The 24,506-nt window shown below is 39.2% G+C and overlaps 1 protein-coding gene across 4 annotated transcripts in view; it reads right to left on the bottom strand.

The window, feature by feature from the left end:
• Positions 1 to 24,506, bottom strand: part of plxnb1b (plexin b1b) — a 198,064-nt gene that overhangs the window by 119,084 nt on the left and 54,474 nt on the right. For 2 of the 4 annotated variants that reach the window (XM_062037858.1, XM_062037861.1), the window contains exon 2: positions 18,816 to 18,875. The gene's annotated coding sequence lies outside the window, so the exon portion shown is untranslated. Of the gene's footprint in view, positions 1 to 3,168; positions 3,200 to 18,815; positions 18,876 to 24,506 lie in introns of those variants that run through there. The other 2 variants (XM_062037859.1, XM_062037860.1) reach the window with 2 other exon arrangements.

Below are 24,506 nucleotides of genomic sequence, written 5' to 3'. Positions count from 1 at the left end.
GTCTTCTTGGAACACGGTCACTATCAAAGGCAGGAACTTCTTCCTGCTTAAGTCTTCTTGGAACACAGTTAGTATAAAGGACAGGAACTTCTGCATGCTTAAGTCTGGTCAGTATTAAGGACAGGAACTTCTTCCTGCTTAAGCCTTCTTGGAACACGGTCAGTATCAAAGGCAGGAACTTTTTCCTGCTTAAGTCTTCTTCGAACACGGTCAGTATCAAAGGCAGGAAGTTCTTCCTGCTTAAGTCTTCTTGGAACACGGTCAGTATCAAAGGCAGGAACTTCTTCCTGCTTAAGTCTTCTTGGAACACGGTCAGTATCAAAGGCAGGAACTTCTCCCTGCTTAAGTCTTCTTGGAACACGGTCAGTATCAAAGACAGGAACTTCTTCCTGCTTAAGTCTTCTTGGAACACGGTCAGTATCAAAGGCAGGAACTTCTACCTGCTTAAGTCTTCTTGGAACACGGTCAGTATCAAAGGCAGGAACTTCTTCCTGCTTAAGTCTTCTTGGAACACGGTCAGTATCAAGGACAGGAACTTCTCCCTGCTTAAGTCTTCTTGGAACACGGTCACTATCAAAGGCAGGAACTTCTTCCTGCTTAAGTCTTCTTGGAACACAGTTAGTATAAAGGACAGGAACTTCTGCATGCTTAAGTCTGGTCAGTATTAAGGACAGGAACTTCTTCCTGCTTAAGCCTTCTTGGAACACGGTCAGTATCAAAGGCAGGAACTTTTTCCTGCTTAAGTCTTCTTCGAACACGGTCAGTATCAAAGGCAGGAAGTTCTTCCTGCTTAAGTCTTCTTGGAACACGGTCAGTATCAAAGGCAGGAAGTTCTTCCTGCTTAAGTCTTCTTGGAACACGGTCACTATCAAAGGCAGGAAGTTCTTCCTGCTTAAGTCTTCTTGGAACACAGTCAGTATAAAGGACAGGAACTTCTTCCTGCTTAAGTCTGGTCAGTATCAAGGACAGGAACTTCTCCCTGCTTAAGTCTTCTTGGAACACGGTCACTATCAAAGAGAGGAACTTCTTCCTGCTTAAGTCTTCTTGGAACACAGTCAGTATAAAGGACAGGAACTTCTTCCTGCTTAAGTCTGGTCAGTATCAAGGACAGGAACTTCTTCCTGCTTAAGCCTTCTTGGAACACGGCCAGTATCAAGGGCAGGAAAATCTTCCTGCTTAAGTCTTCTCGGAACACGGTCAGTATCAAGGGTTAGGAACTTCTTCCTGCTTAAGTCTTCTTGGAACACGGTCAGTATCAACGTCAGGAACTTCTTCCTGCTTAAGTCTTCTTGGAACACAGTCAGTATCAAGGTCAGGAACTTTTTCCTGCTTAAGTCTTCTTGGAACACAGTCAGTATCAAGGTCAGGAACTTTTTCCTGCTTAAGTCTTCTTGGAACACGATCAGTATCAAGGGCAGGAACTTCTTCCTGCTTAAGTCTTCTTGGAACACGGTCAGTATCAAGGACAGGAACTTCTTCCTGCTTAAGTCTTGTTGGAACACGGTCAGTATCAAGGGCAGGAACTTCTTCCTGCTTAAGTCTTCTTGGAACACGGTCAGTATCAAAGGCAGGAACTTCTTCCTGCTTAAGTCTTCTTGGAACACGGTCACTATCAAAGGCAGGAACTTCTTCCTGCTTAAGTCTTCTTGGAACACAGTCAGTATAAAGGACAGGAACTTCTTCCTACTTAAGTCTGGTCAGTATCAAGGACAGAAACTTCTTCCTGCTTAAGACTTCTTGGAACACGATCAGTATCAAGGGCAGGAAATTCTTCCTGCTGAAATCTTCTTGGAACACGGTCAGTATCAAGGACAGGAACTTCTTCCTGCTCAGGTCTTCTTGGAACACGGTCAGTATCAAGGACAAGCTGGTTCCAACTGCGTCCCAGGTGTACGTAAACATGTATGCCCTCTCGCTTTCTAATTTCCATGTATTTGTATTTGTTTCTCATGAAATACAGTTTGGGTGCCAGTCCGGAAGTCGGTGCATCGCTGCTGTGTCTGCCGCATCAATTTTGGCTTAAAGTTAAGTTGTGGCTTTATATCATTGAGTTGTGTTGTTTTTCTTTGTTGTGGCTTTTGCTATCATTCTGTAGCTGAAAGTTGCTTTAATTCATTATAACTAATAATAGTAACAATTACTGATAATTACAGAAAGAAACACCACCGATAGCTTCCTTAAAGCTGGGTGGCATATGACGTCACATCCCTTTTTCTTCTTCAAAGCTTAATTCATATTCCTAGCATTCAAACAAGTGAGAGTGACTGTAGAGTTTGAACAGAAAATGTCATATAGTTGTTTTGTTCTTGGGTGATCCAGTTGTTCAAATAAAAAGACAGGAAAGAGCTTCCATAATTGGCAACAGCGGAGGATGAATGTCGCATAACAAGAAGATAGAGGAAAATAAGAAGCTTATCGACTACGGCGTTGCCACGGACTACAAAGGCGGACGCTTGCAATTTTTCAGGACTTATGCAGATCCCAAATACGGATCAGCAGGTACCAGAAGGTAAGTAAAGTAGCTATTGCATAATGTTGTGAAACAAAACGCCAGATAATATGTCTTACGTTATATACACACCAAAATAATACTCCTATGTTGAAGCACATCAAGCGGTGCGGCTTCATAGCTTACCAAAGTCATACTAAAACATTTTGATAGACTTTTGATATACTATATTTAAATGGAACATATACAATGTTGGTGTTGTTTACTTGAGTCATATTGCAGTCTATACGTATCTCTTATGTTTGACTGCCATCTACTGGTCACACTTATCATTACACAATGTACCAAATAAAATAGCTTTGAGGTCGGTAAGCAAAACCAGAATTATTCTTTATGAGTTATAAGGCGCACTGTCCAGTTTTGAGGGGGAAAAAAGGATTTTAAGTGTGCCTTATAGTCGGGAAAATACGGTAGTATTATAAATCAAACAAACATAGCACATTTTAACAGTGCTTGAGCAAAAGTAAAAAGCTGGTAAACGTGCATGAAAGCCACCATGTAAAGCCTTCTCTATTAGCCACAATCCTCTTTTCAACACAACACTGCTACTTTTCTGACAAGCAAACTGTTGTTCTGTTGCAACATTTCAAGATCATTTCATCAACTTCTGCAGCCGGCATGGAGGAACATTCAAACCTTGGATAAAATCACAAACGTACCAAACTTCCTTCCTATGGTTGCCATGCTCTACTTTCAGTGGTGTGTGAGTATGCCAGTGTGTGTGTGTGTGTGTGTGTGTGTGCGTGTGTTGCACACTTACAAAGGACTTCTTTGTATGTCGCTAATGCTGCTTCTAGTCTTACTTAGATCAAACTTCAGTGTGTGTTGCCTAGGGTTGTCACCATACCACCATTTTAGTAGTCTATGCCTAGGACTTTTACACCATTCTCTATACTTATTCCATAAAAAAATAAAAAACAGAACCCATGCACTTTTATTTTTACTATTTAAATACTTATTGAAGCAGAACTTAAAATAAACATTGATTGATTGAACTTACGCAAAATGTAAATATCGGTATCAGCTGCCAAGAGGTTACTAACAATGCATTAAAAAAAGAGCAGCAGTGTTCTATAACATCCCAGTATATTAAAACAAACAATATCGTACCAATAAATCCGCTCATAAATAACAATAGTCAGCTATTTTAAATTCCAAAAAAAACAGCAGTGGCGTGGAGCCTTCAAGTATAAAAAACAAACAATATTGTTATTAATATTCTTTCAATATGGTGGTTGTGTGACATTATCATGTCATATGTAATAAAATAGGCTAATAAAAAGACAAACATATACAAACCCCCAAACCAGTAAAGTTGGCATGTTGTGTAAATGGTAAATAAAAACAGAATACAATGATTTGCAAATCCTTTTCAACTTATATTCTATGCAAAGACAAGATATTTAATGTTCCAACTGGTAAACTTTGTTATTTTTTGCAAATATTAGCTCATTTGGAATTTGATGCCCGCAACATGTTTCAAAAAAGCTGGCACAAGTGGCAAAAAAGACTGAGAAAGTTGAGGAATGCTCATCAAACACTTATTTGGAACATCCCACAGGTGAACAGGCTAATTGGGAACAGGTGGGTGCCATGATTGGATATAAAAGCAGCTTCCATGAAATGCTCAGTCATTCACAAACAAGGATGGGGGAGAGGGTCACCACTTTGTCAACAAATGCGTGAGCAAATTGTTTAAGAACAACATTTCTCAACGAGCTATTGCAAGGAATTTAGGGATTCACCATCTACGCTCCGTAATATCATCAAAAGGTTCAGAGAATCTGGAGAAATCACTGCACGTAAGCAGCAAGGCTGAAAACCAACATTGAATGCCCGTGACCTTTGATCCCTCAGGCGGTAGCGCATCAAAAAGTGACCTCAGTGTGTAAAGGATATCACCACATGGGCTCAGGAACACTTCAGAAAACCACTGTCAGTAACTACAGTGGTGTAGTTACTGACAGTAACTTACAGCTGTAAGTGCAAGTTAAAACTCCACTATGCAAAGCGAAAGGCATTTATCAACAACACCCAGAAACGCCACCGGCTTCGATGGGCCTCGATGAGCCTGAGCTCATCTAAGATGGACTGATACTAAGTGGAAAAGTGGAAAAGTGTTCTTGGTCTGACGAGTCCACATTTCAAATTGTTTTTGGAAACTGTGGACGTTGTGTCCTCCGGACCAAAGAGGAAATTAACCATCCGGATTGTTCTAGGCGCAAAATTCAAAAGCCAGCATCTGTGATGGTATGGGGGTGTATTAGTGCCCAAGACATGGGTAACTTACACATCTGTGAAGGCACCATTAATGCTGAAAGGTACATACAAGTTTATGGGCAACATATGTTGCCATCCAAGAAACATTATCATGGACGCCCCTGCTTATTTCACCAAGACAATGCCAAGCCACGTGTTATAACAGCGTGGCTTCATAGTAAAAGAGTGCGGGTACTAGACCGGCCTGCCTGTAGTCCAGACCTGTCTCCCATTGAAAATGTGTGGCGCATTATGAAGCCTAAAATACGACAACGGACTTTTGAACAACTTAAGCTGTACATCAAGCAAGAACGGGAAAGAATTCCACCTGAAAAGCTTAAAAAATGTGTCTCCTCAGTTCCCAAATGTTTACTGAGTGTTGTTAAAAGGAAAGGCCATGTAACACAGTGGTAAAAATGCCCCTGTGACAACTCTTTTGCAATGTGTTGCTGTCATTAAATTCTAAGTTAATTTGCAAAAAAATATTAAGTTTCTCAGTTGGAACATTAAATATCTCGTCTTTACAGTCTATTCAATTGAATATAATTTGAAAAGGATTTGAAAATCATTGTATTCTGGTTTGTATTAATGAATTACACAACGTGCCAACTTCACTGGTTTTGGGTTTTGTATTTTTTGCACATTTGGTGTCGACTTGGTATGAAAGTAATAATCCTTTTGACAACTTGGTGATCTTCAAAGCTTTGTTTAACAAAAGGATCTTGTGAATCATTTGAACAACTTTAACATAATAGGATAGACTTTATTCAAGCCACAATGGAGAAACTATGTGGGTGCAGTGCAGATACAAAAAGTCCACCAACAAAAAAAAGGAAAAACACATGAAAACATTGAACAACACAAAACAAAGGGCATCAAAGACTTTAAATGATGCAAACAGCTGCGTGAATAACGTTGGCAAGGTGGCAGATTTTGTGACCCAGACGCATCAAAACTTTAATGAATTGGTTGTGTTGCTCTTTTTTCCACACTTATGTGAAGTACATGTGAAGTACACTTTTTTACGGTTTTGTTGGACAAACAAAGTTTCCTCCTAAACATTAGGGGGCGATAGTGGTCAATTCAACTCATTCAGCAGTGTAGGAAGAATGTATAACATTTATTTTATGTGTGGTCTCCAAATGTTTGTTTTAAATGTTTCTTAAATGTTTGTTAAAATGATAAATGTATACCTTTATAAATGTCTTGAATGTTTAAAAATTCTTAAAATTATAAATGTATACCTTTATACATGTCTAACATTTAAATGTTTGTTAAAATAATGAATCGGTATTTTTATACATGTATTTAACATTTAAAAATGTGTTAAAATTATAAATGTATATCTTTATACGTGTATTTAACATTTAAAAGTTTAAAAAAAAAAAGATAATTGTGTACCTTTATACACATCTAACATTTAAATGTTTGTTAAAATAATAAATGAGTATTTATATACACGTATTTAACATTTAAAAGTTTGTCTAAATTATAAATGTATATCTTTATACATGTATTTAACATTTAAAGTTTGTCAAAATGATAAAAGTGACTCCTTACACATGTATTTAACATGTAAAAGGTCATTAAAATGCTACATGTATATCTTTATATACGTCTTTAAAGGCCTACTGAAATGAAATTATTTTATTTAAACGGGGATAGCAGATCCATTCTATGTGTCATACTTGATCATTTCGCGATATTGCCATATTTTTGCTGAAAGGATTTAGTAGAGAACATCGACGATAAAGTTTGCAACTTTTGGTCGCTGATAAAAAAAAGCCTTGCCTGTAGCGGAAGTAGCGTGACGTCACAGGTTGAAAGGCTCCTCACATTTCCCCATTGTTTACACCAGCAGCGAGAGCGATTCGGACCGAGAAAGCGACGATTACCCCATTAATTTGAGCGAGGATGAAAGTTTCGTGGATGAGGAACGTGAGAGTGAAGGACTAGAGTGCAGTGCAGGACGTATCTTTTTTCGCTCTGACCGTAACTTAGGTACAAGCTGGCTCATTGGATTCCACACTTTCTCCTTTTTCTATTGTGGATCACGGATTTGTATTTTAAACCACCTGGGATACTATATCCTCTTGAAAATGAGAGTCGAGAACGCAAAATGGACATTCACAGTGACTTTTATCTCCACGACAATACATCGGTGAAGCACTTTAGCTACGGAGCTAACGTGATAGCATCGTGCTTAAATGCAGATAGAAACAAAAGAAATAAGCCCCTGACTGGAAGGATAGACAGAAGATCAACAATACTACTATCAGGAGACACCGAACCAAACACTGGACCTGTAACCACACGGTTAATGCTGTGCCGCCTGTCGAAGCCTAGCAATGCTGTTGTTAACGACGCCATAGAAGCTAACTTAGTTACGGGAACTCGTCAGAGCTATGATAAAAACATTAGCGCTCCACCTACGCCAGCCCTCATCTGCTCATCAACACCCGTGCTCACCTGCGTTCCAGCAATCGACGGCGCGACGAAGGACTTCACCCGATCATCGATGCGGTCGGCGGCTAGCGTCGGATAGCGTGTCTGCTATCCTCAAAGTCCTCCTGGTTGTGTTGCTGCAGCCAGCCGCTAATACACCGATCCCACCTACAGCTTTCTTCTTTGCAGTCTCCATTGTTCATTAAACAAATTGCAAAAGATTCACCAACATAGATGTCCAGAATACTGTGGAATTATGCGATGAAAACAGAGCTGTTTGTATTGGATACAATGTGTCCGAATACTTCCGCTTCAACCATCGACGTCACGCGCATACGTCATCATACATAGACGTTTTCAACCGGAAGTTTCGCGGGAAATTTAAAATGTCACTTTATAAGTTAACCCGGCCGTATTGGCATGTGTTGCAATGTTAAGATTTCATCATTGATATATAAACTATCAGACTGCGTGGTCGCTAGTAGTGGCTTTCAGTAGGCCTTTAACATTTAAAACTTTGTTAGAATGTATACACTTATACATGTCTTTAACGTTTAAATGTGCCTTGAAAATCAGCGTTTACTTTGAAAATCAGCTTTTACTTTGAAAATCAGCTTTTACCTTGAAAATCAGCTTTTACCTTGAAAATGTATATCTTTATACATATTTTTTAACATTTAAATCATTGTTAAAATGATAAATGTTTATTTTTATACATGTACTTAACATTTAAAAGTTGATCAAAATGATAAATGTATATCTTTATACATGTATTTAACATTTAAATGTTTGTTTAAATGACATCTGCTTTAGTTTTTGTGGTTACGTTGATCCTCAAATACAAAATAAAAAATGGCCACTGCACCTGTAGTGTTGAAATACTTATCTTTATGACCAACTTTTATAAATGACATTCACAACCATCATTGACAATACATGTCAGTACTTTTACAGTCTGTAGGTCTCCATGTAGAAAAATACTGTAACAGGAAGTATCACAGTAAATACCATTGTAAATAAAGTAACTTGTTCGTGTAATTTTTACTTACAAATTACACACAACATATTTCATAATAAAAATAACAGTTGAGAGTAAAACTGTGTTTAAGGATCAAACTAGAATAACTAATTATACAGTAATCAAACAAGAACACACCCTTTTATAGCCTGTATTTATTACTTATTTTTGGAAGCATTTTCGTAATAAATAGGTATAAATGTCCTGATCAACATTTCTGGCCTCAGATCCGATTTCCAGTCCAGAACCAATGCTTTGTCAATAAATTTTAAAAGGTAAAAATGTTGTATAGCAAGAAAATAAAGTAAAAACAATAACACATAAGGCGCACTTAAAATCCTTTCATTTTCTCAAAACTCAACAGTGCGCCTTATAACCCGGTGCGCCTAATACCGTATTTTTCGGAGTATAAGTCGCACCTGCCGAAAATGCATAATAAAGAAGGAAAAAAACATATATAAGTCACACTGGAGTATAAGTCGCATTTTTGGGGGAAATGTATTTGATAAAAGCCAACAGCAAGAATAGACATTTGAAAGGCAATTTAAAATGTCTAAAGAATAGTGAACAACAGGCTGAATAATTTATGAGGCATAAATAACCAACTTAAGGTAACATATTATGGTAAGAGTCATTCAAATAACTATAACATATAGAACATGCTATATGTTTACCAAACAATCTGTCACTCCTAATCGCTAAATCCCATGAAATCTTATACGTCTAGTCTCTTACGTGAATGAAGTAAATAATATTATTTGATATTTTACGGTAATGTGTTACTAATTTCACACATAAGTCGCTCCTGAGTATAAGTCGCACCCCCGGCCAAACTATGAAAAAAACTGCGACTTATAGTCCAAAAAATACGGTATACGGAATGATTTTGGTTGTGCTAACTGACCTCGAAGCATTTTTTTGTGGTACATGGTGAAATGATTAGTGTGACAAGTAGATGGCAGTCACACATAAGAGATACGTGTAGACCCAGGGGAACATCCGGGCACTTCTGGGTTTCAGGCGATGGTCTCGGGTCCAATTAGGCTACTGTTTATTTACCTTCATCAGTGCAGATTTGGGCATATTTTGAAAGCTTTAGAGTGCAATATATCAGCGATCATGAAAAAATACTTAAAATGGAATGAAGTGAATTTATACATGGTTAGGAAAAATATTTTTTCAATGATTTAAACCATTTATCATCAGCAAAATGTTACCGCTCACCACAACTTCACTTCATTTCACCATCACGGTATTTAGAGAAGAAAAGATTGGAGGCACATCATGTCTTTACATCTGAGGGGTCCACAAATTAAACACTGTTAAAGACAAAGATGGACTTATTTGTGCATCGCAAAGTAACGTACTTGATTGATACAACAAGTACTGTGCTGCTGTGATCGTGACGCTAATGAGGAAAAAAGATAAGTTTGTTTGCAGTTGATTTCCTGCTATAAATATTAGTCTTATCTAAAATTCATGTCTGCATTTTTTAATGGTGTGATTTTTTTTGGTCTCATTATTTAGTTATAGATATCCCTGTTGTTCAGCCATGTTTGCTAACAAAATCAAGATTCAGTAGAAGCTGTTGAGCCTACGAGAGATTTATTCATCTGGTTCATTAAGACTGTTAAGGATATTTTCTTGGTGCTAACAAATATCACCAAAGACGCTATAATGTGGGCATCCGTGTCGAAATAAAGCACTTTGCTTTCCTGCACGACAACTAAGCTTACACACTGCAAAAACTGAAATCTAAGTAAGATGAAATATCTCAAATAAGGGGGATATTTGCTTATTTTCTGTCTGATAAGATAATTCTTCTCTCGAAGCAGATTTTATGTTAGAGTGTTTTACTTGTTTTAAGGGTTTTGGTCCTAAATGATGTCAGTAAGATATTACAGCTTGTTGCTGAGATTTGATGACCTATATGGAGTAAAACATGCTTGAAACTAGAATATCAACTGTTGCAAAGCTGTGTCATCAACACTCACAAGTATGAAACTACTTTTTTAAAGTAATAATTTCTTACTTCAAGCATGAAAAAAAAAATCATGATGCCGAGCGCATATCATTATGTCAAGATAATGGCACTAGCATTTACTTAATTTAAGAATATTTTTCAACATATTGAGCAAAAAAGGTCTCTTTTTTTTCTACCAGGAAAAGTGCACTTGTTATTAGTGAGAATATACTTATTTTAAGGTATTTTTGGGTTCATTGAGGTTAGCTAATTTTACTTGTTATGGAAAGTCTTGACAAGTCAAATTTTCTTGTTCTTTTGGCAGATAATTTTGCTTAGTTCAAATAAAATACCCCTCATTTTTTTTGTTTTTTCTTTCTTGTTTTTGAACACTGACTTTTTGCAGTGCAGTTTCTGTTATGAAAATGGACAAAGAAAATACGGTCGATTAAACCAACAATTACTATATTTATTAGCAGGACTTAACATGACGTTAGTTTATTTGCACAACTTCCTCGTTATATTTAGGCATAGCAACCACAAAAGAACACAAACTAACTAAACTAAACTCTTGACCTTTTCTTACGTTTAGTTCTGCTCTCCAACACTACTAATATAGTAGAGAATAAACTTTATTGCATCACAGAAAGTTTTTCAAACAAATCCAAATGTTTAAACACACATTTTACAAAGTGATCACTGCAGACACCAGCGGTCCGATTCCACAAGATGATGAAAGTGATATTTTTAAGAACCATTTCCTTTGACACACTTTCAGTTTTTTCCCTGACTTTATTACTTTTATAAACCACTTCTTTCGGGACTCTATGGAAGCTCTTTCCTATTTTCTTGATGCTAACAAATAGCACCAAAGTACGCTATAATGTAGTCATCCGTGTCGAATAAAGCACTTGAATAAAGCACAACAATTACTAAGCTTTTAGTTTCTATTATGGAAATGGACAAAGAAAATATACAGTCGATTAAACCAACAATTACAATATTTATTAGCAGGACTTAACATGACGTTAGTTTATTTGCACAACTTGGTCGTTATATTTAGGCATAGCAACCACAAAAGAACACAAACTAATGTGATCTCTTGTCCTTTTCTTACGTTTAGTTCTGCTCTCAAACACTACTAATATAGCACAGAATAAACTTTATTGCATCACAGAAAGTTTTTCAAACAAATCCAAATGTTCAAACACACATTTTACAAAGTGATCACTGCAGACACAAGCGGTCTGATTCCACAAGATGATGAAAGTGATATTTTTAAGAACCATTTCCTTTGACACACTTTCAGTTTTTTCCCTGACTTTATTACTTTTATAAACCACTTCTTTCGGGACTCTATGGAAGCTCTTTCCTATATCTCTATGTGAACGGCTGGAACAGCCAAGAACAGAACAGCAATACAACATTTTCTGCTCAAACTCTCCACTCACTCTCACTTGTTTTGATGCTACGCTCAAGCTGCACAACCATCGTGTGAATCAAGCCGTGTGAAAAAGAACAATTGATATGAGGTCATATCCAACCCTCCTATTGGCTCCCATTTAAGTTATTTGTGTTTTGCCCTTTAAGCTTTTTTGTATTCAGAAACGTACTCCCTCACTTTGTAAACAATAACAACAAAAATATTGTGTAATAATAATGAGAAAAAGAAAAGTATTAATCGAATCACTTTTGTAATGTTTATGTACTGACGCCATACTAGGTATCGATAGTATGGACATCTAGATCGATTACCTTTACTTTACAACAGGGGTCTCAAACTCAATTTACCTGGGGGCCACTGGATGCAGAAACTGGGTGAGGCTGGGCCGCAAGAAAAGATTTCTTAAAAAAATCTAACATGCACTTTTTAATGAATTCACCTTCTTTGAATGGCTATCCCGCCCTAGCAACATACTTGCCAACCCTCCCGATTTTTTCCGGGAGACTCCCGAATTTCAGTGCCCCTCCCGACAATCTCCCGGGGCAACCATTCTCCCGAATTTGTCCCGATTTTCACCCGGACAACAATATTAAGGGCGTGCCGTGATAGCACTGCCTTTAACATCCTCTACAACAGACCTGGGCATTCTGCGGCCCGCGGGCCGCATCCGGCCCTTTGTGCGTCCCTGTCCGGCCCGCGTGAGGCCAATTATAAATTACAAAATAAATTTAAAAAAGTATCTATGTCGAGTGTGCAATACAACAGTGCTGCTTTTGTTTTGAAAATCGTTATTTGTATTACTTCTGTGTGGACGTATGCGTGTGCGTGATTGTGAGTGAATGTGAACAGCTGCAATCATTAATTACAAAATAAAGTTGAAAAAACATCTATGTCGTGCGCGCAATACAATTGTGCTGCTTTTATTTTGAAAAGTATTATTTATGGGCGTGTGTCCGTGTGTAACCTGCGAGTGAAGGTGCACATGCAGCGACAAGTGATGCACGGTTTACACCCGAGACGCTAAAAAGAGAAACGTTGATGAGGAATGGCGTGTTTTCAACAAGACATGGACTGCCAAGCAACGTTCCTTCTAAGGTGCGCGCCTGCGCAATTGCGCACTGCTCAAGCGTCCGCTGCGCGCAGCAAATATATGCCCCGCACCAAATCAAATCCCATCTGAATTCTAAACAAAATAAACATATTTATTCTATGTAATTTTGCAATGCAACTTTGAGTGACAGTGACAACAAGCGGCCCTAACGGTGTTCGTCAACACCGTTCAATTGAACACCGTTCAATTATTGTAACGTCTATCGAGATGCTTCGAGGACAGGAATTATATCCATCACTTTATTGAGCAAAACTGTTTATATTCGGACATAACCACACCAAAAACATGAGTAAAACAATTCTATCTGGAAAAACTAGTCATTTTCTGCCGTACAAAGCAGGCCAAAAGCAACTTGTCATCTGTCACCAACACGCATAGCACTAAACCACTGGTGCGTTTATGGCCAACAAAAAGTCGGACAACTCAAACACCACACAAAGTTACACTATGACTCCTCAGTCATACGTGTGCTTATTTTACTGTCATTTATTATTAATGTTAATTTATTTATATTAGTCATGGAATGCTGTTACACACACTATGTTGAAGTATTACTATTATTATTAATTATTATTATTATAATTATTATGTATCTTACGGTATATATCAAAAATAATATTGAGCAAAATGTAATTGAAATATTGTCGATGTGGCCCTCCAGCAGTGCTCGGGTTGCTCATGCGGCCCCCGGTAAAAATTAATTGCCCACCCCTGCTCTACAACCTGTCGTCGCGTCCGCTTTTTCACCATAGAAACAACGTGCCGGCCCAGTCACATGTTGTATGCGGCTTCTGCAGACACACGTAAGTGACTGCGAGGCATACTTGGTCAACAGCCATACAGGTCACACTGAGGGTGTCCGTATAAACAACTTTATCACTGTTACAAATATGCGCCACACTGTGAACCCACACCAAACAAGAATGACAAACATTTCGGGAGAACATCCGCACCTAACACAACATAAACACAACAGAACAAATACCCAGAATCCCGTGCAGCCCTAACTTTTCCAGGCTACAATATACACCCCCCCCGCCCCCCAACCCCGCCCACCTCAACCGACGCACGGAGGGGGGGGGGGTTTGATGTGTGGGGTGGCAGGGTTGGGGGGGCGGGGTTTGGTGGTAGCGGGGTGTATATTGTAGCCTGGAAAAGTTAGAGCTGCATGGGATTCTGGGTATTTGTTCTGTTGTGTTTATGTTGTGTTACCGAAATGTGTTTGTCATTCTTGTTTGGTGTGGGTCCACAGTGTGGCGCATATTTGTAACAGTGTTAAAGTTGTTTATACGGTCACCCTCAGTGTGACCTGTATGGCTGTTGACCAAGTATGTCTTGCAGTCACTTACGTGTGTGTACAGAAGCCAAATACAACATGTGACTGGGCTGGCACGCTGTTTGTACAGGTTGTAGAGGGCGCTAAAGGCAGTGCTATCACGGCACGCCCTTAATATTGCCCTTAATATTGTTGTTTGGGTGAAAATCGGCAGACATTCGAGAGAATGGTTGCCCTGAATTTCGGGAGTCTCCCGGAAAAATGGGGAGGGTTGGCAAGTATGATGCTGTCAAGCGCCATTCATATAAAACTTGCGGGCCGCACTAACATTAAATTTTCATATTAAGGTGCGGGCCGCAAAATAACGTCTTGCGGGCCGCAATTGGTATGAGACCCCTGCTTTACAAGGAAGCTTTAGCGTTTAGCTTCTTGTGCCGTCCTGCTCGGTGTGTGTTTGTGTGTCGCATGCTTAGCTGTTCCTGTTCCTCTAGTCCTCCGGTGATAATCTTAACTGGAAGAAACTTAGTTTATATTTCACCATGGTGGGGAGGATTAGTATTTTAGAAGCGGCTCCACACTGGGGCTAGAGGATGTGTTTGTTGCCGCTTCGCTTTCAAAATTAGAGCCGGTGTTGTGGCAAGACATGCCCCCTCTTGGAATTCATGCAACTCCTGCATGTGTGTAACAAGGACGACGGAAGTGTAACTGTGTCTCCTTAAGCATGCATCCCTTTTAAAGGAATCTTTCACGCGAGTACAATCTTTAGCATGTAAACACAGCTGTGGTAAAGACCAGCTGGGCTCGGCAGCTCACCAGTTAAAAAAGGCAAATATCGAAATACCTGAGCTAATCCCATGACCTGGATGGGGACATCTCAAAGTTTCAATTTACACTGAAAGTCGTATGAATGGAACTCTTGCGTAGACCGAGTGCTTGTACTCAATTCTCCCAAAACTGAAATAAAAACACCATATAGACAAAAGTTTGGAGACAACCTTGACTCAATATCATTTCCAAGCTCTGAACTCTGATTACTTTGTCCTGATTACACCAGAGAGTGTAAAAAGTTCCAAGAAGGTTGTCATTGTTCACACACAAGTGTGTACTGTAAACAATCAAGAGGACAGGCTATGGCGTCATCATGTCTTTACCAGGACGTGTCAAATGCCACAAATTCCTCTTAGAAGTGAGCGTTGCCATGCTGGACATTTGACTGGTGCTTCAGCGCTTTGCCAATAAGTCTAACAAAGGACCACATTTTTAGAGGAGAGTTTGCACGGGCTGCTTACAATTCAAATATGCTTTATGCAAGAAACATTACAAGGTTCAGCGCATCTTTTTACCTTATTTGCTGGGGCTGTTTTGAACTCTTTTTAAGTGGAAATTAGTGTTGTCTCGATAACAATATTTTGGTACCGATACGGTACCAAAATTATTTTGATACTTTTCGGTACTTTTCTACGGTACCCTAAAGGGACATGGGGGGAAAAAAAATATTTATTTATTTAAAAAAAAAATTTTTTTAGACATGTATCTCGTGCGCACGAGAAACTTTTTATAAAGTTATAAAAAAATAAATAAATAAAAACATTTTTTTCTTTATTTTTCTAGACATGTATCTCGTGCGCACGAGAAAGTTTCTGTTGCGCACGAGATACTTACCTAAAAAAAAATTAATTATATTATAAAAAATTATAAAAAAAATGTTTTCCCCCATGTCCCTTTAGGGGCTCCGTACTTTTTTAAATAAAGGGGACCACAAAAACTTGCATTATTGGCTTTATTTTAACAAAAAAATCTTAGGGTACATTAAACATATGTTTCTTATTGCTATTTAGTCCTAAAATAAAATAGTGAACATACTAAACAACTTGTCTTTTAGTAGTAAGTAAACAAACAAAGGCTCCTAATTATGAGATATGCGGTAACATATTGTGTCATTTATCATTCTATTATTTTGCCAAAATTATTAAGGACAAGCGGTAGAAAATGGATTATTAATCCACTTGTTCATTTACTGTTAATATCTGCTTAATTTCTCTTTTAACATGTTCTATCTACACTTCTGTTAAAATGTAATAATCACTTATTCTTCTGTTGTTTGGATACTTTACATTAGTTTTGGATGATACCACACATTTGGGTATCAATCCGATACCAAGTAGTTACAGAGGGTGGACCGGTACTTTTCAGAGGCGCTATAGTACCGAATATGATTCATTAGTATTGTGGTACTATACTAATACCGGTATACCGTACAACCCTAGTGGAAATACACAAACTTTAAGGGTGCACAAGATTAATTTTTTTTCCACCGATACAGATGACGCCCTACTTCTCAAGACCGATACCAGTATCTATAGATATGATACACTAATACAGACCTGAGCAAAATACGGCCCGCGGGCCACATGCGGCGCGTTAAGATTTTCAATCCAGCCCGCCGGACGTTCTACATAATTTTTTAGACCTTTAACATCAAAACTGTAGCCGCCATTATGATGTGCAGTTCTGTTTTTGAATGACTGTAAGTCTTGAACTATAGAAAGTATTTCAATGGTTGGAATCTGCGCTTTTGGGTTTTATTGGAGTTATTACGGTAATCTACGTCACAGCAGCTCAGACGAGGAACAAAGCAGAGTGTCAAACCAGTAATGTCTTGACGTGACGAAGCGCCGTCATGCCCGTTAAAAAAAACAAAAAACATGGCGAACCGGTACTTTTCAAACAGAGTATAGTACCGTTTTTGATTCATTAGTACCGCGATACTATACTAGTACCGGTATACCATATAACCCTACCGTCACCTACTAGTGTTAACCAGAGATTCCTACTTAAAGAAAACAACATTTAAATGTATCTTACTTTCTGTCTTGATGGTTGCAAAAGCATTTAAATGTAATAATAATAATAATGATTAGCCCCTACATGGCACTTTTTCACACGTCAGAAACCCAAAACACTTTTAACGAGAAGCTACATAATTGCCCAAGGACACAACGGCACTGACTGGGATTCGATCCCGGATCCTCTGGTTTCTGGAAGACCAGCTCTACTGACCAGCTCAGTGGCCTTGTGGTTAGAGTGTCCGCCCTGAGACTGGGAGGTTGTGAGTTCAAACCCCGGCCGAGTCATACCAAAGACTATAAAAATGGGAGCCATTACCTCCCTGCTTGGCACTCAGCATCAAGGGTTGGAATTGGGGGTTAAATCACCAAAAATGATTCCCGGGCACGGCCACCGCTGCTGCTCACTGCTCCCCTCACCTCCCAGGGGGTGGAACAAGGGGATGGGTCAAATGCAGAGGACAAATTTCACCACACCTAATGTGTGTGTGACAATCATTGGTACTTTAACTTAACTTAATATATACCTTCCCACACTAAATTATATTCCATAAACCAGTCTCTTCTAAAAAGTTCACAAAAATGTTCTGGTTGCTGCTTAGTACCCCTTTGAGAGTAACTTCCCTCTGTACATTCTAACTACCTCTCTTAGTTTTCTCCTTTCTCTACTGTATTTCCCACAATGAATGATTAGAGCGGTAACGGAATCCTGTTGGGTGTTTGTTTATAAGGTGCAATGTCTTATTCAGTCTGGTGTGATATGATTCCTTCCTCTTTTGAGCTCCCCCTTACAGTTCTTCCCGTTCCTCTCCTGTGTTCTGTGTTGCAAGTGTCTTCTTGTTGTACTCATGTGCAGTGTAATTGCCACTTTTTCAAAAGATTTCCTTGAATTAATGATTTTGCCTCTGCCTGACAGAGAGGTACGTATCTGTGCTGCTCAGCCATTAGTGTCTGCTTTGTCAGCTGATCTACCAATTCATTGCCCTTAATGCCTGTGTGAGCTGGAACCCAGAAAAACCTTACGCATGTATTCACCCTCTCAAGCCCGAACAATACTCCATATATGTCATTAACTATATCTTGTGGGCTTTGCGACTTAAAATATTGAATAGAGATTAACGCAGACTTTGAGTCGGAGCAGACCACCACCTTTTTTAGCGGTGACTCTTCTACCCGCTGGGATTGCCAATAGCTGGACTATAAACACTGCCAAATGGTGTGTTGTTCTTTCTTTAACTGCATTCCGGAGCCTTGTACTACAAAAGCAAAGAGTGTACTTCTTGTGATTGGATTTTTAGATCTGTCCGTAAATATCGGAGTAAACTAACTATTTTGTATTCCAACTCTGCCACACTTTCACTCAGCACTTGACCTTTTGCTGAGGCCATATATCCACCCAACCCGCCGAGAACAACCATGGAGGAGTAACTGTTAGAAAACTTGGGAACTTCCACATGTTTTTTCACTATGCTTACTGTAACAAACTCACACGCATCACAAACCTAGCAGCTAAAATCATCGGCCTACCCACACCCAACATTCCAGATTCAAACCACAGGTCCATCATTCGACTGGCAAACACGATAGTCCAGGATATCACTCACCCACTACACCAATACATCATCCCACTACCATCAGGGCGCAGGTACAGAACCATCAAATTCCGGAGGCCTCAGGAAAAGCCTGATCCCTGTCTGACAAGCCTGTAAATGTGTGTTGGTCATGTATGATGTCTTTTTGTTATTTTTGTTTCGTGATGTGTAATGTCTATTGTTCAAATGTTCTGCAGTGAAAATGAATTTCCCCAACAGGGACCAATAAATCTAAATCTTAATTTGTGTTAATGTCATATCTTCTGCTTCTCCATGCAAAACAATCATATTGAGCTCCTAACATCGTACTTATTGTTGGATGCTGCATTTCACAGAGACCTCTGAGACTCACCCAGTATTGCACAGTCAGTTGCTTATTCCTCAACTCCAATGGCATCTCCCGCATCTGTACCTGTGGGGCAGAAAGAGGAGTTGTCCTGAAAGCTCCACAACAGAGCCTCAGTGCTTTTCTTCTCATTTCTTTAACACACTATTGACCCGTAAACAATACATCCATAATGTAAAATCACCCTTATCATAGCTATCATGGCGCCCCTCTCTTCACCTGCCGGACATCTCATCACATTCAATATTGTTTAACACCTGGAAACAATGCTGGTAACATGTGCATTCTATGTCGTTCAAGCGTCCATCAACAGACCCAAAAACTTCCTTCCATCCATCCATCCATTTTCTACCGCTTATCCCTTTCGGGGTCGTGGGGGGTGCTGGAGCCTATCTTAGCTACAATTGGGCGGAAGGTGGGGTACACCCTGGACAAGTCGCCACCTCGTCACAGGGCCAACACACACTTACATTCATAAATGTTTTTGTTCTATTTCTTGGCCATACAACGTAACAGGAGCAATGACTCTTTTTGTCTTCCACAACTAAAAACTTCAAACCCCCACAATACTTTTCCACCATACTTACTGCCTCTTGAATTTCATTTGTGATTTCCACCACGTTTCCGTAAAGCTTCAAATATCAATCAATCAATCAAAGTTTATTTATATAGCAGCAAAGCCGGCGAAATTTCTGGGTGTTGTTGATAAATGGCTTTCGCTTTGCATAGTAAAGTTAAAGTAAAAGTACCATTGATTGTCACACACACACACTAGGTGTGGTGAGATTATCCTCTGCATTTGACCCATCACCCTCACCCCCTGGGAGGTGAGGGGAGCAGTGAGCAGCAGCAGTGGCCGCGCCCTGGAATCATATTTGGTGATTTAACCCCCAATTCCAACCCTTGATGCTGAGTGCCAAGCAGGGAGGTAATGGCTCCCATTTTTATAGTCTTTGGTATGACTCGGCCGGGGTTTGAACTCACGACCTAACGATTTCAGGGCGGACACTCCAACCACTAGGCCAGTGAGCAGGTATAGTAGACTTTTAACTTGCACTTACAGATGTAGCGACGCACTGCAGCTACTGACAGTGGTTTTCTGAAGTGTTCCTGAGCCCATGTGGTGATATCCTTTACACACTGATGTCGCTTTTTGATGCAGTACCGCCTGAGGGATCGAAGATCACGGGCATTCAATGTTACGTGCAGTGATTTCTCAAAATTCTCTGAAACTTTTGATAATATTACGGAGCGTAGATGGTGAAATCCCTAAATTCCTTGCAATAGCTGCTTGACAAATGTTGTTCTACACTGTTGGACAATTTGCTCACGCATTTGTTGACAAAGTGGTGACCCTCGCCCCATCCTTGTTTGTGAATGACTGAGCATTTCATGGAAGCTGCTTTTTATACCCAATCATGGCACCCACCTGTTCCCAATTAGCCTGTTCACCTGTGGGATGTCCCAAATAAGTGTTTGATGAGCATTCCTCAACTTTATCAGTCTTTTTTGTCACTTGTGCCAACTTTTTTGAAACATGTTGCAGGCATCAAATTCCAAATGAGCTAATACTTGCAAACAATAATGTTTACCAGTTTGAACATTAAATATCTTGTCTTTGCAGTCTATTCAATCGAATATAGGTTGAAAAGGATTTGCAAATCATTGTATTCTGTTTTTATTTACCATTTACACAACGTGCCAACTTCACTGGTTTTGGGGTTTTGTACTTGGTACATTGTTGACAGCTCTGACCCAATTATTACCTGTATATATATATATATATATATATATATAGTAAAACATCTTTAATCCATCTCCAAGTTTGACCCGAGACACCCATCAACCATAACCTAATTATTCGTCCGTCCTTCCAGACCATGTCTCATTGAATTTTGTAGTAGTATATTCAATTATATACAAAGTAATCAAATTAAAAATATACAAAGTATTGTTGATTTCCATGATACAGGTGGCAGAGCCCTGCTCCTATTTTGTCTCTACAGATCTACAGTATTTGTGCAAAATAGTGTGTGTGTTTGTGTCAGGTATTACATGTGTCACATAATTGAATACAACATGCAACAACTAGAGCGAGTTATCTTTCAGATGAGTGCAGCAACAAACCTGCTCTGCCACAGCGGGCCACCCTGGAGGTGGGCTTGTCACAATACTTTGTGTGACCCTTTGTCAACCCTGTGAAGGACTCGCAGGACTTTAAAGGTAAAAACTGATGATGGCCCGAACCAGACTGAAGCAGCCATGCATTGTGACACACTAGGAGGGATTTTGTGTCCCTCGATGGCTAAATGTGTGTGTGTCACTTTAAGAAAACAACAAAAAACATGTGACCGATACAGCTGCGACTCTGAAGCCACAAACTGTGTTTCTCAGGAAGTACTTCTTTTGGCTCACAAGTAGGGTTGTACGGTATACCGGTATTAGTATATTATCGCGATACTAATGAATCATATTCGGTACTATACCGCCTCTAAAAAGTACCGGCCCCCCGCCGCCCCGCCGTTGTCACATAGTGTCATTGCTGGTTTTACAAGCAGGGGAGCATGTTCAGACTAGATGCATTTTTGGCTTAAAAAGTAAAGATAAAGGTGAAGTTATAACACTGAAACGCCCTCAGGAAGAGGTGCTTTAAAACATGGCTAGCTAGCAAGTGGCTAAAGTCCAGCCCCAGTCGGCAGTGTTGTAGCTACTTCTAAATCACTAATCCTTGTCTCCATGGCGACAAATAAAGTATGTTTCTTACAAGTATCATTATCACTGCAGGACGAGGAATAGCTAAACCTGCTTCACTACACACCGTAGCTCACCGGCGTCAAAATGTAAACAAACGCCAGTGGTGGATCTATACCTGACATCCACTGTATTGATACCAAGTACAGGAGCGTATCTAGTCGATACTACTAGGATTATGTCGATATTTTTTGGCATCACAACATCTTCTTTCGATTTTTTTAAATTTATATTATGTTTCTAAACTCAGGAAATATGTCTCTGGACACATGAGGACTTAAATTATGACCAATGTATGATCCTGTAACTACTTGGTATCGAATTGATACCTAAATTTGTGGTATCATCCAAAACTAATGTAAAGTATCAAACAACAGAAGAATAAGTGATTATTACATTTTAACAGAAGTGTAGATAGAACATGTTAAAATAGAAAATAAGCATATATTAACAGTAAATGAACAAGTAGATTAATAATTAATTGTCTACCACTTGTCCTTAATAATGTTGACAAGATAATAGGTAGATAAATGACACAATATGTTGCTGCATATGTCAGCAGACTAATTAGGAGCCTTTGTTTGTTTACTTACTACTAAAAGACAAGTTGTCTTGTATGTTCACTATTTTATTTAAGGACAAAATTGCAATGAGAAACATATGTTTAATGTACCCTAAGATTTTTTGTTAAAATAAAGCCATTTTTTGTGGTCCCTTTTATTTAAAAAAGTATCGGAAAGTACCGAAAAGTATCGAAATACATTTTGGTACCGGTATCAGTACCAAAAACATTGGTATCGGGACAACACTAGAATATACTAACTCATGCCTAGTCATCATCTTTTTACTTTGCTCAATCCACCACTGCAGTATTATTCATCCACCTTGCACATATTAGTTATTTCATATTTACATATTTAGTTAGTCATCAATATTTATTGTTTACATTGAACAAAGAGAGCACAGTCTTCCAAGTCAAATTCCGTGTGTGTTCAACATACTTGGCCAATAAATCAGATTCCGATCCTAATAAGATTATGTAGAAGTGTGTGAAAGGCTGTAAAATGTGATAAAAAAAAAGTGAAATAAATGAAAAACTTCAAAAGGGCGTGCACTGAATATTCATGTGTCCTACATTCCAATTAGGACTTGCATATGTAATGACATACATGTGTGTACTGTCTCATTCCTCATAGTGCGACAGGGTCAGTGATCCAGCATTATTTGGGCAGACAAAGAAGAATAACAATGACTGATTGTGCCGGGAATCCAGGCAAAGTTGGAAATAAGGTCTGAGTGAGCTGACATGGGAGGTCAGGCTGCACAGTCCGCTGGCATGTGGCCAGGAGGCAGACATCATTAGATGAAGACCAGCCACAGCTTTTGTGCTCGCAGCTTCAAATAATACGAACAAATACATGACAGGAATTAAAGAGGAAGAAGCTTTCAGGGCTTTTGCATTTTTGTGTGGATGAATGTGTGCTGCGCGCATGAACATATGTCTCCTGCGAATGAAAGGATTAAAATGGTTCCTCGGTTTTTGTTAGTAACACTTTCCAAACTCGTACAAAAGCCAAAACAAATCGTATGAAAACCGAAGTCATTTTCCCATAGGAAATAATGTACCGTATTTTTCGGACTAAAAGGCGCACTTAAAATCTTTTTTCCCTCAAAACTCGACAGTGCGCCTTATAACCCGGTGCGCCTAATGTACGGAATCATTCTGGTTTTGCTTACCGACCTCGAAGCAATTTTATCTGGTACATGGTGTTAAGTGTCACCAGTAGATGGCAGTCAAACATAAGAGATACATGCAGACTGCACTATTATGGCAATATGACTCAAGTAAACAACACCAATATGTTCCATTGAAAATATAGAACATTACACACGGCGCTCAAAAATCTATCAAAATGTTTTAGTACGACTTTGGTAAGCTATAAGCACCGGATTGTACTGTGCTTCAACATAGGAGTATTATCAGTGGCCTAGTGGTTAGAGTGTCCGAGTTCAAATCCCAGCCGAGTCATACCAGAGACTATAAAAATGGGACCCATAACCTCCCTGCTTGGCACTCAGCAACAAAGGGTTGGAGTTGGGGGTTAAATCACCAAAATGATTCCCGGGCGTGGCGCCGCTGCTGCCCACTGCTCCCCAAGGGGATGGGACAAATGCAGAGGACAAATTTCACCACATCTAGTGTGTGTGTGACAATCATTGCTACTTTAATCTTAATCTTAATCTATTATGGTGTGTGTATAAGGTGAGACATATTATCTGCCGTTTTGTCTCGCAATATTATGCAAAAGCCACTTTTCTTACCTTCTGGTACCTGCTGATCTGTATTTGGGTTCTGCATGAATCCTGAAAAATTACGCGCTTCCGCCTTTGTAATTTGTGGTGACTGCGTCGTCAATAAGCTTCTTCTTTTTCTTTACTTCTTGTTATGGGACATTCATCCTCCGCTGTAGCCATTTCTAATATAAAGTAGTGTAAAGTTCTTACTTATATCTGTCAGTAAACTCACCATGAAAGCGCTAAAACATACCGGTGTAGTGAGTTTACATTATTCACCCAAGGAACTTTAGTTATTAGAGTTCTGGTCGAACGGTTTTTCACGGGACACATTTCCGGTGTTGTTGTTTCTGAATGAGGAGATGCTGCTCAGTTATTGATTGAAGTAAAGTGTGAATGTCATTAAAACAGTTAGCTCCATCTTTTGACACTTCTTCCACTCCCGTCCTTGCACACTACACCGCTACAACAAAGATGACGGGGAGAAGACACTGTCGAAGGTGAGCCACGTAAATAAGACCGCCCACAGAATGGCGCATCCGGAAGCGACTGTCAGAAAGCGACTTGAAGATGATGTGTAAAACATCATCTATGCAACATTTTGACCAAAGAACCACCATTACATGTTATGTAGACCACAAGGAAGTCTTT

Source organism: Entelurus aequoreus, linkage group LG26, assembly GCF_033978785.1.
Source record: "Entelurus aequoreus isolate RoL-2023_Sb linkage group LG26, RoL_Eaeq_v1.1, whole genome shotgun sequence".
Taxonomy (NCBI): domain Eukaryota; kingdom Metazoa; phylum Chordata; class Actinopteri; order Syngnathiformes; family Syngnathidae; genus Entelurus; species Entelurus aequoreus.
This window is presented reverse-complemented; position numbering and strand designations above follow the sequence as displayed.